The sequence below is a fragment of the Scyliorhinus torazame genome, chromosome 9, assembly GCF_047496885.1.
Source record: "Scyliorhinus torazame isolate Kashiwa2021f chromosome 9, sScyTor2.1, whole genome shotgun sequence".
Taxonomy (NCBI): domain Eukaryota; kingdom Metazoa; phylum Chordata; class Chondrichthyes; order Carcharhiniformes; family Scyliorhinidae; genus Scyliorhinus; species Scyliorhinus torazame.
This window is the reverse complement of record NC_092715.1, coordinates 192,263,187-192,280,962: the sequence shown is the minus strand read 5'-3', so window position 1 is coordinate 192,280,962 and position 17,776 is coordinate 192,263,187. Positions and strand designations below refer to the sequence as shown.

The 17,776-nt window shown below is 41.9% G+C and overlaps 1 long non-coding RNA gene across 1 annotated transcript; it reads left to right on the top strand.

Annotated features, from left to right (window-relative positions):
• The first annotated feature begins 10,896 nt into the window (after nucleotides 1-10,896).
• LOC140429646 (uncharacterized) lies at nucleotides 10,897-17,485 on the top strand. Its single transcript, XR_011949153.1, has 3 exons — nucleotides 10,897-11,405; nucleotides 15,519-15,697; nucleotides 16,204-17,485. It is a non-coding gene; the product is annotated as an uncharacterized lncRNA (long non-coding RNA).
• Nucleotides 17,486-17,776: the final 291 nt, after the last annotated feature.

The window sequence follows — 17,776 nt, the reverse complement described above, 5'->3', positions numbered from 1 at the left end:
ATTGGTCAGCTGTGACTAGGTTTTTACTTGGTTCAATTTGATGTTTCAAATCAGGTAACTGTTTCTTCTTCCAGATTATTACATCAACTTGTCACTTTGCTTGCTTGCGATGTTAAATTAGCAGAGAGTCTTAATCGTCAAATGTTCATGCAAATTCACCTCTCTCGTGCCATTAAAATGTGGTAGCCTTGCCAACTCAGTTCCCCTCCTCAAAAGTTAACACTTCAAAAAAATTAAGTCTCAAGGCAAAAAAAAGTGATTCGATTGAGATGGGATAATATTTTTTGTATTAATTTACGGGATGTGGGCATCATTGGTTAGGCCAGCATTTATTGCCCATCCATAGTTGCATTTCAGGTGGTAGTGAGTTGCCTTCTTGAACTGCTGCTGCAGTCCTCGAGGTGTAGGTACTCCCACTGTGCTGTTAGGGATGACATTCCAGGTTGTTGCCCCAGCGACAGTGAAGGAACGGCAATATATTTCCAAATTGGGGTGTTGAGTGACTTGGGGAGGGGAACCTCCAAGTGGTGGGGTTCCCAGGTATCTGCTGCTTGTGGCCGTGAGTTTGGAAGAAGCTGTCGAAGGAACCTTGGTGAGTTACTGCAGTGTATCTTCTAGATTGTACACACAGCTGCCACTGTTAGTCGGTGGTGGAGGGCATGAATGTTTGTGGAAGGGGAGCAATCTAACCGGCTGCTGGATAATGTCGAGCTGGAGTGTTGTTGGAGCTGCACTCATCCAGGCAAGTGGAGAGTATTCCACTACACTCCTGAACTTGTGCCTTGTAGATGGTGGCCAGGCTATGCGTGTGTGTTGGGAGGGGTCCAGGTGGTGAGTTACTCGCCGTAGGATTCCAAGCCTTTCACCTGCCCTGGTAGCCACAGTATTAACATGGCTAGTTCAGGTTCTGATCAGTGGTAACACCCAGATATTGATTGTGAGGGATTCATTGAATGACATGGGGCAGTGGTTAGATCTGCTCTTGTAGATGGTCATTGCCTGGTACGTGGCACAAATGTAACTTGCCGCTTGTCAGCCCAAACTTGGGATATTGTCCAGGTCTTGCTGCATTTGGACAGGACTGCTTCAGTTGTGAATGATGCTAAACATCCCCACCTTATGATGGAAGGAAGGTCATTGATGAAGCAGCTGAAGATGGTTGGGCTAAGGACACTACCCTGAGAAATCCTAATAACAGCATCTACAATTCTGGCTCAATATGTAACACTCACTAAAATTGCCTGTACCACAACAGCTCAAGTTTAAAATCCACATCCTTGTTTTCTTATTTTTCCATGACTTCATTCCTCCTAGTGTAGCATCTTGTAACCCTAGAAGCCTTTATCTACATTTCTCCAGTTGACCTTGTGCACATCTCCAACTCATCATTGGCATACGAGCTTGTATCTGCCAATGCCCTAAACCTCTCTGCATTTCTCCCTCAAGATGCTCCTAAACCTACCTATTGATTTAAAAAAAGGTTTTTGCTCATCATTTCAATTCCTCCTTCCATGGCTTGGTATTGTGTTTTTTTGTAAATACTCGGTAAAATTTCCCAAGGAGCTTCTACATGTTAAATATTTCTGGGAAAAGTACCTGCATGCCAGATCAAATGAAAATTATGATTCATAAGTAACAACGCTTAAATAGTGATTTGCAACAGTGACCATAGTTCTCACTTCATTCTAGCTTGACATCTGTCTACTAGCTGAATTAGTGTCCCTTAATACCTAGCAGTTTAATGCTCACAGCTCACAATTTATTTGCTTTCCCTTCACCAAACTCCCCCCTCCCAAAATACAAAACCACCTTGAGTATCTGGCTTCCCCTCTCTGCCAGAATTCAGTTCACTCAAATTACCACTGTAATCTTACCAAGAGTTATTTATGGGTACTGTACTGTCAATGTACAAGCATAAAATTGCTTTAACTATAGATCATGTCAGCACAAACCTTAAAATATAGCAAATTTCTACTATGCCTCACCCAGAGATTACTCTACAATTGCCTTTGTTCTGAAGCAAGTCAATCTTTTAACTCTGGGTAGAGAAAAGTCAGGGATAAGTCCAGGATTATTCTTTAAGAGTAACTAACATTTCTTGCCCATCACTTTAAGAGCTATTTTCAACTAGCAAAAGATGAATATTTAACCAATAGCAGCTTCTTCAACAAAAGACTGAACATACATTTACAAATTCTGCCTTGTTCTCCCTCCCCCTCGTTGCTTGCCATGAACATTCATAACAGCTGCAATTGAATATTTGCTTACAAAGTTCAAAATGTTGATGCATGAGCAAAGATTGCACTAACATGTTGGCCCAATTAATTAATTCGGAGACAAAAAGGTGCGCTACAAGGCTTTGAGAGCTCATCCACTAACAGCATCCATTCCTACTAGCATCTGCACTTGTAATTTAACCACTTAAGCAAGATTGAAATGGAAGATTAAGTCCTTCAGAGTAAAGTCGTCACCCCTCTCTGTGGCCACTGGCTGCATTTGAAAGACTGTTCACAACATTAATGTCCTCTTTTGCCTTGAGCCAAGCTTCCAAACCCACATCTTTCATTTTGAATAATATCAAATTCAGCCTCCATCACTGCCCATCTCTGCTGTGTCAACTCATCTACTGGTGAAGACCTCATTAAAACCATTATCCTGGACTTCTGCAGTGCTCACATGGCTGGTCTCTCACCTCGCTTGTCTAATCATTAGCTGATCCCAAAACCTTCAATCCAAAGCCCAATTCACAACAAGGACTACACAACAGATTCCAGTGCTTTCTGACTAACGCCAGCTGGTCTGGCAACAAAGCTCCCTCCATGGTCTCACCCTTCGAGCCACACAACCGCTGATGTTAACCAGCCTTCAGACGTTTAGTCCCTGGAATTACTTCCTCCCTAAAAAAAATTAAATACTCAAACCCATCTTGGTCACATGTTCTATGGTATTATATGTTAATGTCAAATGTTGTTGATCGACTGCCTGTGAAGTGCGTTGGAAATGTTTAGATGCTATACAAGTTGTTGGCTGTGTCACATCATTAAAATTACACAAGCACGAAACAGTTTCCAACATTTCATCTCCTCCTCCCCCCCACCCCCCCCAAAGTCAGGCAAGAAGTGCTGTTATTGTTTTCTTGTTTAGTTTGAGTGGACTTTATGCAGGTGTGCTGAGAATATTCATGCAGTCTTAATGGAAGAGCACTCTGATCTATAGACTGATTGCAAAACCGAGTAGGTAGGTCTAATCAATCACCGACAAACATGTCCACCCACCCATCCCCAAGAGTTAAAAAAATCAATGGAAAGCATTGCCTCCAAACTCCTTATTTCACAAAGAATACAAAGCTGCACCTATTGTTTTCGGGGTGGGAGAAGAAATGCCGTGACTGACCTCACTATTGGCATAAACAATTTCATGCCAGGATTGGTTCAGTTTTCTCCTCCCTGCATAGGAGCAAATCACAAATGAAAGATAAAACAAATCTGTCTACTTGTTCTCTACAACCATTTTTCCATTCACGAGATGTAGTCATCGTTGCAAATTTTAAAACTATTTCAAAAGCAGTGTAAATTCTAATTAGAATTCAGTACTACAGATCAAGTTAAATCAGTACATATACTTTATGAGAATGGTTCCAAAAAATGAGGGATTATAGTTAAAGTGGATAGACTGGAGAAGCTGGAATTGCTCCCTTTATAGCCAAGGCAATGGAGGAGATTTCATAAAGGTTTAAAATCACAAAGGGTTGGGATAGAGTAAAATTCAGGCACAGATTTAAGATGAAACATGAGGAAGTAGACTAATGATTAGGACTTGGAATTTATTGCCCAAAGTATGGCAAATGCAGATTCAATAGCTTGAAGGGAAATGCAGGGATATGGAAAAAGGTCCCAACAAGCAGTATAGACTCTGAATTATAGAATACCTACAGTGCAGGAGGCTTTTCGGCACTTTTAGTCTGCACACGCTCTGAAAGGGGCATCTGACGTAGGCCCACTCCCCTGTCCCATCCCCACAGGCCCACTCCCCTGTCCCATCCCCACAATCCTAACTAACCTTTGATGGGCTGAAAGGCTTTGCTCTGTGCTGTACATAGTACATACGTACTACTAACCATTCTATAATCCTATTATACCACAGCAAAATTCTACACAAAGGTGCATCAATTACAAATTCTGAAGTTATCCCTGGTTGTAGCATTCATTCCAAAGCCCTCAAATTTACACTAAAGAGCTGGTGGGGAGGGGGTCTGCAGAGAATGAGCAGGAAGAAGGAGACACAAGAAAAAGGAGAGACATGACTGAATCAGCCAGCAACCTATACAAATAACAGGCAGATTCACATTTTCCAATGAAATGTACTAATTATGGGGACATTAGTACACTCCAATTTAATATATCCAAATACTGCAGAGAAGCAGAGCAAAGACTGACCTATATAGGTAAAGCCATGTAGTGTACAAAGTCAAAACTAATTAAACTGTACACTGCTTGGTCAAACTGCACGTCGAATATTCAGTCAATTTTGGGCATAAGCATGTGACAGTGTTCAAAAGTTGTGCCTCTGATTAAAGCTAGATCCAAGTTTAAAATGTAATTATTTGTGCATTTTAATTATAAGCGTATGATAGAGTGTTCACATATCTAGTTAATTCTAACTTGCATTGGAAGAAAATGGCAGATAGTAAAAGCTTCTAAAAATATATAAGACAAAAAAGAGTGGCTAAGGTAAATATTGGTCCTTTGGAAGATGAGAAGGGAGATTTAATAATAGGAGACGGGGAAATGGCTGAGGAGCTGAACAGGTTTTTTGGGATCAGTCTTCACAGCGGAGGACACAAATAACATGCCAGTGACTGATGGAAAAAAGGACATGATAGGTGAGGACCTTGAGATGATTGTAATCACTAAGGAGGCAGTATTGGGCAAGCTAATGGGGCTAAAGGTAGACTAGTCTCCTGGCCCTAATGGGATGCATCCCAGAGTGTTAAAAGAGATGGCTAGGGAAATTGCAAACGCGCACTAGTGATAATTTATCAAAATTCACTAGACTCTGGGGTGGTGCCAGAGGATTGGAAAGTAGCAAACGTGACACCACTGTTTAAAAAAGGTCGGCAGAAAGCGGGTAATTATAGGCCGGTAAGCTTAACTTCGGTTGTAGGGAAAATGCTGGAATCTATCATTAAGGAGGAAATAGCGGGGCACCTGGAGGGAAATTGTCCCATTGGGCAGACGCAGCATGGGTTCACAAAGGGTAGGTCGTGTCTGACTAATTTGGTAAAATTTTTTGAGGACGTTACCAGTGCAATAGATACGGGGAGCCAATGGATGTGGTATATCTGGATTTCCAGAAAGCTTTTGACAAGGTGCCACACAAAAGGTTGCTGCATGAACTAAAGATGCATGGCATTGAGGGTAAAGTGGTAGCACGGGTAGAGGATTGGTTAACTAACAGAAAGCAGAGAGTGGGGATAAATGGGTGTTTCTCTGGTTGGCACCTGTAACTAGTGGGGTCCCTCAAGGATCAGTTGGGCCCGCAGTTGTTCACAATTTATATAGACGATTTGGAGTTGGGGACCAAGTGCAATGTGTCAAAGTTTGCAGACGACACTAAGATGAGTGGTAAAGCAAAAAGGGCAGAGGATACCAGAAGTCTGCAGAAGGATTTGGATAGGTTAGGTGAATGGGCTAGGGTCCGGCAGATGGAATTCAATGTTGCCAAGTGTGAGGCTATCCATTTTGGGAGGAATAACAGCAGAATGGATTATTATTTAAACGGAGATGTTAAAACATGCTGCTGTGCAGAGGGACCTGGGTGTGCTGGTGCACGAGTCGCAAAATGTTGGTGTGCAGATGCAACAGGTGATTAAGAAGGCTAATCGAGTTTTGTCTTTCATTGCTAGAGGGATGGAGTTCAAGACTAGGGAGGTTATGCTGCAATTGTATAGGGTGTTGGTGAGGCCGCATCTGGAGTATTGTGTTCAGTTTTGGTCTCCTTACCGGAGAAAGGACATATTGGGACATATTGGCACTGGAGGGAGTGCAGAGGAGATTCACTAGGTTGATCCCAGAGTTGGGGGGATTAGATTATGACGAGAGGTTGAGTAGACTGGGACTGTACTCATTGGAGTTTAGAAGGATGCGGGGGGGATCTTATTGAGACATATAAAATTATGAAGGGAGTAGATAGGATAGATGCGGACAGGTTGTTTCCACTGGTCGGGGAAAGCAGAACTAGGGGGCATAGCCTCACAAAAAGGGGAGGTAGATTTAGGATGGAGTGTAGGAGGAACTTCTTCACCCAAAAGGGTTGTGAATCTCTGGAATTCCTTGCTCAGTGAAGCAGTTGAGGCTCCTTCTTTAAACGTTTTTAAGAAAAAGATAGATGCCTTTCTAAAGAATAAAAGGGATTTGGGGATATGGTGTAAGAGCCGGAGAGTGGAGCGGAGCCCACAAAGATCAGCCATGATCTCATTAAATGGCGGAGCAGGCTCGAGGGGCCAGATGGCCTACATCCTGTTCCTAGTTCTTATGTTTCAGCTTCACTGCAGAAATCAATATAGATCAGATTTAGTTCTAGAGCTCATTTGTGCACTGTATCCAAAGCAAAAATGTCAAGTACATCGGTTAGGCCTATAATTTCCAATAAGGCAACAGGTCACAATACAAATGATAGCACAAACTGCTTAAGAGTAGAATTTATGCCCAAAACACAGGTGATGAGTTTCATCTTAGTTTAAATCTGGATGAGGGCAGCGTTAATAAAAGGTAACCAAATATCCTATAAACTTAAGACTCGCCATAATAATCATCAAGTTTGTATTTTATAACTTTATACCAAGCACTCCTCAATATAAGGCCGCTTGAGCCACTAAAATTGAACTCAATTCTGATCGCCAGTGGCTGGAACATTCAAGAGGTCCATTAATTTGAAAGCCCCAAGATATTACTAACAAGCTCCTCAGTTATTTGTGGAAAACATTTTCCAAAATCTTTGGCTACCATGCGAATACTGCACTCAATTGGGAATGGCACCTTTCAAGATCTTGGTGCTAACATTGAATATCTGTACCCAGCACTAGTACAAGTTTTATTGTGCATTTCATCAATTAAAGAGGATATACTCATCAGTAGGCTTTTTAACTCATTCCCTCTTGAAACAGGCAAATTGAAGTTATATTGAACAGTTGTGAAAGCTTATCATTAGAGTTTCATATATCCACAACCCTTCATGGGAACAGTCTAATTATTGGTAAACAAACAACCAAATGTAAAGTGCCAGAATTAGACTACCAACTCAGATGGTAGCATTTTTTAATAAGCACAAATTCCAAAATTCAGTTTCTGCAATGGTACAATTTACAAAGTTAAAAATACAACATGCTAAGGTCGTGTAGAGATCACTTCCTCCTCCAGAAAAGGAGAAATTTATAGATAGCAAGTTCTATTATGAACAAGATATTCAGCATCAGTATTACTATAGCACATTTGCTTTTTCATTCCACAAGTCAAAAGTTAATCAAGACTTGGCACAACTAACTGGATGGTCACTTATTTCAGTGTGTATAGTATATTTCAGTGTATAATGAACTAATTCCAATATGAAACATCATTTACAGTGGGGCTAGTTCTGCCAGATAAGGTGTTGCAGCGTTACTGGACTCAAACGCTGCAAGATTAGCTTGGGTAGCTTTGGTGCATTTCCAAATCTCAACTTATCTTGCCACTTGGATATGCTTTAAACAATTGCTTACCACTGCAGAGACAGTATAATTGCATTCAACATGCCTGTATCTGGTGTAATGAGTGCTGGATAAAGAGAAAATACTCCCATCCGCTTTCTAAACTATAGTCATCCATGGTATATTTAAGTCCTCTGGGAGGTGGTGGGGTTCTACCGGAGCAATGATTTGTGTCAAAATTCCGGTTTGGGAGGTTACTTCATGAAACATGCACGAAGCAATCAGCAGGATATGAGGCTTTAGGTTAAAGTCGGTTTTGGTTTTCATTGGGGATTTCGCACCAAGTCGTGAGAATGAGAAATTCCAATTTGTGTGCCTTACGTTTCAACCCTCTATTCAGATGCATTGATTACTCGGGTGTCAAAATCTGCATTTATAAGGTCAAGACTATAATCTCAATAGGAGGTAGACGCATTTTGCCCCTTAAATTTGATTCAGCACAAAGCGCAAAACAACTCAACGAGCAACCGGAATGGTATTAAATGGGGACAACATGATTTGTAAAAGGTGCTTTAGGGCGCCGGCAGTGAAACCCACGTGTTCCCCTAACCAAACCCAAATGCGCCTTAAAAGTCAGCCGCACTGCAACCTTGGAGATCATTTTAACTCCATAGACTGCCCTGCAAGCAGAGGAACAAACCAGCAGGGTTTGCTGCGGGATTGCCGCGCAGCCCAACCCAACCTTGGGTCGATGTGGAGAAGGGATAACCACAAACCAATGGGAACATAATAGGCTCTTTGCTCCATTTAAATCCAGGCCAGTTTGTGCCACACTATGCAACATCAACACATTTCCCTCCCTTTTTTTCGTGACCAACTGGCAACCCAACCCGAGGTTTGGCGGGAAAAAAAATAACATCCTGATATCTGCAGGGCTGACGGTGGCCGCGTTACAAACGGGAAGCTGGCGCCCCCTCAGGGACCCCCAAGACAAGCTGAGCCAAGGGTTCCTCCCCACAGCACGGGCAGGAGGGAGGGGTAAGCCAAAGACAAGGCCCGGGCGGGGGGGGAAAGAGAGAAAGAACAAAAAAAAAGCTGCCTTGCGAAAGATTGCTCCCATTTCTGCGGAAAGACACAAAAGTGTGTGCACATCAACTCAAAAAGAAAATGGCAGCGCTGCGTTAAGGACCATCAGATGCGAGACCCTCCTCATCCCCACCAGGGAGTTGGGTCTCGTTGCATTATAGTTTCCAAAGCGTTTGGCAGCAAAGCCGGGGTGGGGTGGGGCATGCACACCACTGATCAAAAACCGTGCAAGTATCGATCCAGCCGCTTGGGCGCTTGCATTAATTAAATCTGTGACCAAACGAGAACCGAACGCCGGTTTCGAACCCCCAGCCAGCCACTCCTCGGTGACTGCAAAGACACACGGTGTGCACTACTCCAAAACCCGGGGACAGACGCACAGGGATGGATCCTGGAACTGAGACACACACACACACACACATGGGTGGCCGTGCACGTAGTGAGTATCCCGAGGTGGAAAGCGTTCAAATCTCCGCCAAATTTCCTCGACTTCAAAGGGAGAGGGGCTTTTACAATTCAGCCATTTAGCCTCGGGGAACTAGTTGAGAGAATCCCGACCCCCGCACGTGCCGAACTTCAACCAAATGGCCAGTCAACGCAAGGTCGACGGCTCGGAAAGAAGGTACGCGATGCAAGTTCCATTAATGTCTCGCAAACCATGCACTGGGTCGGTGTGAAAAAAAATACCCGGGTCCAATTGTTTTTGCCCATCTTAAAACTACCTTTTAATTTGCAAATGTGGTCTCGCCGCATTTTTCTTGCACACTCCCCATATTCCGAAACACAAGCACGGGAGATGCCTTTATCTTTAGGACTAACGAGCCACCGGTTCTCCCCGTCCAACGTTTCTGTTAATAAAACGCGCCCGTATTTTTACATTCAAATCGGCAATTTCAAATCGCCCAAAAAGGAGGGTTAGAAAGAGACTACCAACATCCCCTCCCTAGGTGTGCAAATAACTGCATTTAGATTTGATGCGGAGGAAACGAGAGATCTCGCTATCTTTAGACAACAGTATCACTGCTTTGTCATAGATATTTCACAGCCGCCAAGTGGAACATGGAACAAATACACCAAGAAATTAAACAAAAAATGCACTTTGAAAACGCCGTTCTTGACGCTGCTATGGGACGCATTAAATGTGCATTCAACACCCAGGTTTCAATGATACTGAAGATGGACTTCGTGTCCCTTAGGTAGCTCTCTGAAACCTAACTAGTCAGTTCTATAACCGCTATTGGATTCAAGAGGTGTGACTCGAGAAAGAGTAAGACAACAATATTCATATTTACGGGCTGTTTTTTTAAAAAATACCATACTCAAAAAGACACAATCAGAAAAAGACATATAATTGCTGAAATTCCACTTCACTACTGGATTGGACACTCATTTCATTCTACCCTAAATGTTAAAGGAAATCAGTTAGATGCAAACCAAAGCACAAGGAGAGCTGTCACTTACCTTTTTAAAACTTGCTTTTTAAAAAAAAGTAGAAAAGTTAAGTGTAGTCCTCTGCCAAAAAAGATGTGACGCAAAGGGTATCAATAGTTCGAATACAGCAAAACCCTGAAGTGAACGCAGCCTAGAGAAGTAATATTGGGTAGGAAAAAAAAAAGGACCAAAAAGAAACGTCCAATACAGAAAGCAAAGCAAACCCCCAAAAATGCACAAAATAAACTTTATTTTTAAAAAAACTGGGGAAGTCTTAATTAATTAAATTGGCGGATGGCTTTAAAACATAAGGAGGGGGGAAAAAAAACTTAACAAGAAGCAATTTAAAGGAAACAAAAGAATTAAAGGACCGTCAAAACCGGCTTCCAAATCTTCCCCCTACAACAGAAACACCAGCTGCATCACGCTGTAAGGAGGTCTGACGCAGATGGGAAATAAGAAGGCGCTTTTTCTGTCACTGGGAGGTGTGTTCGCGCACTCCTTTATAGAGCCGAACAACACCCGCAGCTCTTGCACCTCTGCCCACATCCGCGCTCACGAGAGCGCCTCAGCACCGTGGCACGCTCACCGCGTTTGGCTGCGGATTCGCGTCGGCTGGAGCGCGGCGGACGGATACTCTCCTGGCACGCGCGCCTGCGCGAGCGCGTTGGAGCAGCCTGGACATGGCGGGGAAGGGAGGAGCAGGAGGGCGCTGCTCATTGGTTGATCGACACGCTCGCGCCCCTCCTCCAATCGATCCATCGATTTTCGATGGGCTCTTTGGCCCATGTCCTTGTCAATCACCCGGGCGCTGGGTTCCGAGCGCGTGTCGGCGCTGCTGCGGGCCTGTCAATCACGGGGGAGGGGCGGGGAAGGGGGAACTCGAGCACGGGGGAAGTCGCCCGGCCACCCGCCCGGCTTCTCTCTGCACCGTCAGCTTGCGGGTGAGTGGGAATCTGGCATTACTATTGAATAGTAAAAACAGGCAGACTCGCCAGGAGAAGTGATTTTCCCCAACCCCCCCAGGTATCCCATTTCCACTGCATAAATAAAAGAGCGAATAAATGAATGTGGATTAACGTCGCTCTTTGAAAAAAATATTTATTATTTTAAGTATTAAGTCGAACGATTCATTTCAAGTGTGGCGCAAAATATTAGCTTCACATGCTAATTCTTTTGTCTTATGGAACATGCCTTACTGTAGGTAAGTTACTAGTTTTTTTCTGTTTTCTATGCTTTTCCTGGGGCACTTGCTCTCCGTCGGTTGACTTATGATCAGTGTACAAAGCCATAAAGTGCAAGCGTTTTAGCCGTTCAGATTGTGATTGCATTTTTCATGTGTTTCATAGTGAGTAGATCAGGACCACGCAAGTCAAGACAGCGCCCGTTTTCTTAGTCAAACAATAGGGAACGAGGAAGGGTCGTTTCTCTAAATCACCCCACACATCCCCATCCGCCGAGTCATCTTTCAACAGCGTAATCCCTCTTCCTGCCAGATAACACATTTGGGTTGCCCTTGCGCCCGGGGGGGGGGGGTAGTTTCGCGCGAAAGTAACATTGGAAAAGCAAAACTAAAATACCCCAAAATGTGCCCTCTGGTGTGGTAGTTTTGAAAATGACAAAGTTGCAGGCTCAAAACACCAATGTATCCAGGTAACTGTTTCTCGCCTCTTCCCCATGAAGCCAAACAAAAGCAGCAGTTTGTGAACATTGGCGTTGAGGGCAGTTAAAGCAACCCCACGTCAATGCACAATTCCATTTAATTTATGTGCACAGCAACGTTCTCCTGCTGCTTTTACGGTACGTTAGATCATCTCAAAGAAATCTCATCAAATCATGACAGGTATGAAAGGGGTTCTGGTTAACTGCTGGTGATATCTCAGCGGGGGTATGACTATCCCTGTAATATTAGGACGGAATAACCTCGTACCGTAATGAGGAAACGAACAAACTTGGCATTGAATGAAACACTATCCATTGACAAAGCAGCTTTTAGTATGGCAACAATTAAGCACGAAATTAATGCAGACAAAAAATACGTAACGCTATAGCTTGAACTAAACAATGCATGTGTAAATGAGATGGACAGTTTTAGCGTTGTATTTTATCTTGGGAGTACAATCAAAGTACAGCACAATAAAATATTAGCAGCTATCTATGCAACCGGATGTTCATTTATACAAGTACAGGAGCTGGGGAAAACCAAACCTAGAACAACGTTCTATTTGTTCAAGACTTAGCAATTAATTAATTTTAACTACTCCAGTGCAGGAACAGAACATGGTGATAACATTTATCGACACGTTTACACATCTAATGATATTGATTCAAATCAACCGTTTGGTGTCATTTTCTACTTGGAACATAAGTTTAAACTATATTCCTGCTTCAGCTTTGAAAGCGATTGATGTCTCCTTAAAAAAAAAAAGGGTCAGGTGCAATATTCGTATGGACTGCACTCAACTATAATCTCGACAGATATATTTAAATACAACAGTTTCTTAATTTGCAGTCCAACATATACACTCCTTCCTTTGGTCCCAACAAGGCAAAACGGTCTGTTATAAAGTACCCAATTCTCATGTGTGTTCAGAAAGATATTAGTAACCTCATGATGATCTAGGATTGTTTCCTTTAAAATGACAGTTTCCACTTCAGACACCACCTGAAATTCGGGTACTTTCAAACATAAAATTCAATACAAACCTACGTCTTCCCTTTACATCAGAATTAAGCGTGTAGTTTATACCTTCTGTACCATAAACATTTACTGAGTCCACCCACAATCCTCTGTACTACTCACCCCTTCATGGTGTCTGTGTGGACTCTAACTTTTCACCAAGTTATTCCCCATGTTTTAAAAGACATTTGTATTTAAATGCATTAAAAACTGAAGTTCACTTTAGTGGAATATCTTCAATTGTAGAATACTGACATTTCGAATTTAACCTTCAAGCAGCCTGAGTTAATATCTGCATGCGTAAATTAAAATTTTGTTTTTACACTTGCGATCGAGGGTAGTCCCAGAAAACCTAATAGTTCGAAAAAATGATAAATCCAGGCATATAGCGATGAGAAATTTAGAAACGTTTGTGTTATCTTGTGCATTATTGGGATTCAAGTAGTCAAGTATGTTTTTAAATAGACGCTACGCACCTTTCAACCGTTGTTCACTTCAGTGCCCTTCCCCCCTGTGATAACCAATTTTCTTATTCTACTTTGGATAGTGGATAGAAAATTCGCTGCTTAAAATGCATAGGGAAAATATGTAGAACTACATGCAGATATCCGCAAAACTTTATTGAATGTTCCTGCAGTGGTGCGTGTCCCAGTGATTTAACGTGCAGATTAGGGGTAACAAGTATATTAACCACAGCACAACTAGAAATCGTATTCACTTTGCGATTAATGAGCACCAGGTGGACCTCCTGCTGATTGAACATTATCAATTGATTTCGATTTAATTCTGTATTCATTACAACATTGACAAATTATTCGTGATGTGGAGAAGTAGTACTTACAAATTCCGCAAACAGATTCATTCCTTCTATGGATTGTTCCATCCTCGTTTTGCTAAACTTGCCCTGTTCAAAAATGTTTGTTACATTTGTGACCGTGAGGAAACCCCCGAAGGGCGAGCTTGTATATTGAATTGCTATTAGAATGCCGGTTTTCAGGGAGATTTTAAAAGTTATTTAAGTGAATTCGTGTGCGTTAGGGTATCACAATGAGAATGTGTTAAAACAAATATTCAAAATACATCCTACTCACACCTTGAGAAGTAATACGGTTTAACTACATAAATCGTTACGAGCGAAAAATATGTTCACCACCTGCACTCAACATGATCAAGCTAATGCCTGAAACTAAGAACTACAACGAGTTGTCCAAGGTCAATAGCTTTCAATTGGTTGGCTGTGTGCAGCTTTTGTGATCTCCTTTCAAGTCACTTAGAGCTGAAGTACAAAATGGCGGCGGCATAGACAGGCAGGCTATTTCATTTTGGCTAGATAGACTCGTCTGGTCCTGTGCATTGCAGTCATAACAATGATTGTTATCTAAACAAAAGCAGCAGTGTAGCCAAGCTTTAGCAACATTAAATGTGATCCATTGGCGATACGCTATTTGAATGAAAGCCAAAACAGAACACACTATACCCATGTTCGTGCAGTTATTTTCATATGTTTATATTGTTGCTTCTTCGATAGGAGCCGAGAGATTTTTACCAGAAGTAAATTACGCATTTTCATCCAGCACATTGAAGTGCACGTATCTATTACCACATTTTCAAACCAACACCTCTCAGACTGAACCTGTTTTTTGTAAAGTGGAGGGGCTCAGAGACATCAATCACGCATACAGGACGTGCACAGTGAAGAATTTGTAGGTTTTCAAATGCGATTAGTATTCAAGGCCACGATCAACAGCTAAGAAGCCTTGCATTGGACATTTAGTATATGCACTTTACCATTTGTACTCGCGGATCAGTGGGGTTTTATGCCTCTGCTGCTTAACCCTGGCTATAACATCCAGATGTTTGAGAATGTAATTCCCTGCACTTCCAGCTTTGCTACAAAATAAGAATTCTTGTAGTGAATATATGTTTACAATTTTGTCTTCGTGACAAATTACAACCCCGAGGAATCACATTTAGACTGTCACTTTGACTTTGTTTCCCGTATGGACATTTAGGATGTATTGATTACCAATTGTGACCTTTAGCCTGACTGTTAAACGCTTATTTTAAGTAATTAGCAACTGTTTAGCTTGTGGAAAAGCGTCCGACATGCTGCTGCTAGTCGGTGGCTTAAATGTGTCGTGCAGTACAGATGCAACTAACGTTTTAGTTTAGATATAGTAGTGTGTGCTACATATCCTATAAATATTCCTGGTTTAAGGACATGTGCCACAGAAATGCAACTTTATCGTCAGATTAACTGACACTCCGACAAAATACGTGCACGTCGCATGGAAAGTTCAAGCAATTATCTGAATTTTATTTAAAGAAGCAATTGTCCAAAGTTTCCCTCTGTGAATATCGTTGAGAAAGACGCAGTTGCGGCGGGCACATTTTAATTACAATTAATATTCTATCATTTTTAAAAAAGAATTAAGGATGTTACGAAAAACTGAACGTTTCGAGATGCCTTAGTCCTTATGACTTTGCAGCGATTGTTATCGACAGAGGTTTAATTAATTTTCCGATTTTGCATTTAGGGTAGTGCAATTCCGCGGAAGATGTGCGCACCCGTTGTAGTGAGGTTTTTAGTCACATCGATCAATCAATCAATCATTCTATCAACCCCTTTGTCTTCAGATCAAATGCTTTCAGAAGAGAGCAAGCGATAGCACCGGGCCGCAATAACAAAGCTACACTATATCAAAAGCCGACTAGGGTCCAGCGAGAGGCAGCAGCCACAGGAACAGCTGTCTTATCAGCAGACTGCAGCGATCGAGATGACTCGAGAGGTCCTCCACAGATAATCACTTAAATAGGTTTGCAATGCACCAAACTTCACGCTTGATAAGACCTGCCCATGGTAACAGCAGCACCGATCCAGCTCCTGCTATTTTATCTCCACTGTAAATTTATGAAATGAAATTCAGGTGGCAAGGGGAGAGGTTTTCCTGGATAAAATAAACGTAAATGTGACATAAAACAAACGGGTTCGGTTCATGTCACCACGTCGTTCAAAGGGGAGTGGACAGCATAAAAAGATTGACATACATGATTTATTTTCACAGCTGATTACTTTTCAGTGTGAAAATCAGATAGTTTACTGTTGTTGAACTGATGAAATTCCCTTTTGCCTGCCCTATTTCCGTAACTGACTCTAGGTTATACGTACAAGAAAGAGTCGAGAGACTTTTGTTGGGCTGTAATGTTGTTATGCCCCTTCCTCCCCCCGCGTGAGTGTTATATATACACACACACACATTGCAGTTTTACTGAACGGTTTTTGTCAAGTCGTCATATAATTAAAATCAATTTTCTCTTTCAGATCATCTAACCTAGCTATTTTCAAAGCCAGTCCTGTCTACATCCTGATCCATGGTGGAGCGACAGACTAACTGACGTTTTGCGATTGTTTGTATATTTAAAAACAACTTTTTTCCTGTTGTGCGAGCATACATTTCAAAGTATATAAAGCAGAACCCGCTTCTCAAAGTACAATGCATTCAGAAGATTATTTCACTCAAGCACAGCAGCAGAATTAATCTAGATTTAAAACATCTCTGCGTTTGTTTACCTTTCTTCAATAAAAAATCATCCGAGCGTTAATAGGTGCCATTTATGTAGGGGGCGCGAGGCTCTATCAAATTGCCCAGTCAGTTTTGAAAATATGCCAGCTATCGTATTTGCTTTGGATAAGGCAGATTCTCAAGGTCAGATATAACTTTACCGCCCTACTAACAACGGAACACTGAGATGAGATTAAGTGTCTGGTTCTACTGATATCGGCGCATGTAGCTTTCTCACCGAATTCAGTACACCTCATTAGCGCATTTTCCAAGTGTACCTTTCTGCATTAAGATGGAATAATTCTACGTGTGTATTCTTATTCACGGAAATAGCTTTATGCCATGAAATCCTCCCAAGTATAATCTGAATGAGATATATTAGCAGATGACATTTAACAGGTTTCATAAAATAATCCAGGTAATTTTAATAAATTGGATTATTACTCGAAGTAAGCCCTTAATCACCAATGATGCCCACCTAACCGCATTTAGCATAATTGGAGGAACTCCCTTGCAATTGAGGTCTGTATTTACAAATACATTTTTTATGTACAGGTAGAAAACACACATGTATCCTACCGCAAACCCTGCCTACTGTGCTAAAGGCGAAAAACAATATTGTAGGCCTCTTTGATTTGAAGAACACAGCATTTTCCTTGCACGGGGATGATGATATAGACGACATCTTTAGTACTTTTCCCTCCAAGAGACCAATATCCAAGCTCCAGTCGCTGCCTGTGCTAGCTATGTGCTTTCTGCTGAATACGTAGATAATGAAGGAGCAAATAAGCTGCTTCATCTAGTGTCTTTGTGGTGTTCCACAAAGCTGCAATCAGCATCTATTTGGGCCTCTTAGACGCAATAATTACAATCATTCGAGTACCTGTTGAGTTAAGAAAAAGTGAAAAGGCATATACCTTACATTTATTTGTAGACTATGTTGATTACCACAACACTCGAGTGTTTGTACTAAGAATGTGGCGTTTAATAGCAAAAGAGTGTTACGCCAGCAGCTGTCAAATGATAGAAAGGGAAAGGGAAAGGAACCCCCCCCCCCCCCGAAATTTAATCTCAAACCACTCTATGCTGAAAAGGTGCAAATCGCCCGAGAGCAATTGAGAAAATCCATTAAAGAACATTGTCACAGAAATTGAGTTCAAAAAGTCAACTGTGGTTGTTTTCAGGTATTAGCATGTCCTTGTTTTTGTTTAAGTCTTCACATTTCAATCACATCAAAATTGCATCTGGGCAATTGGAGCAATGTTTCTGAGCAATAAGTAACGTTATTCGGAAATATTTCCCAAAGAGACTGTGACTGAAGACTGGCGGATG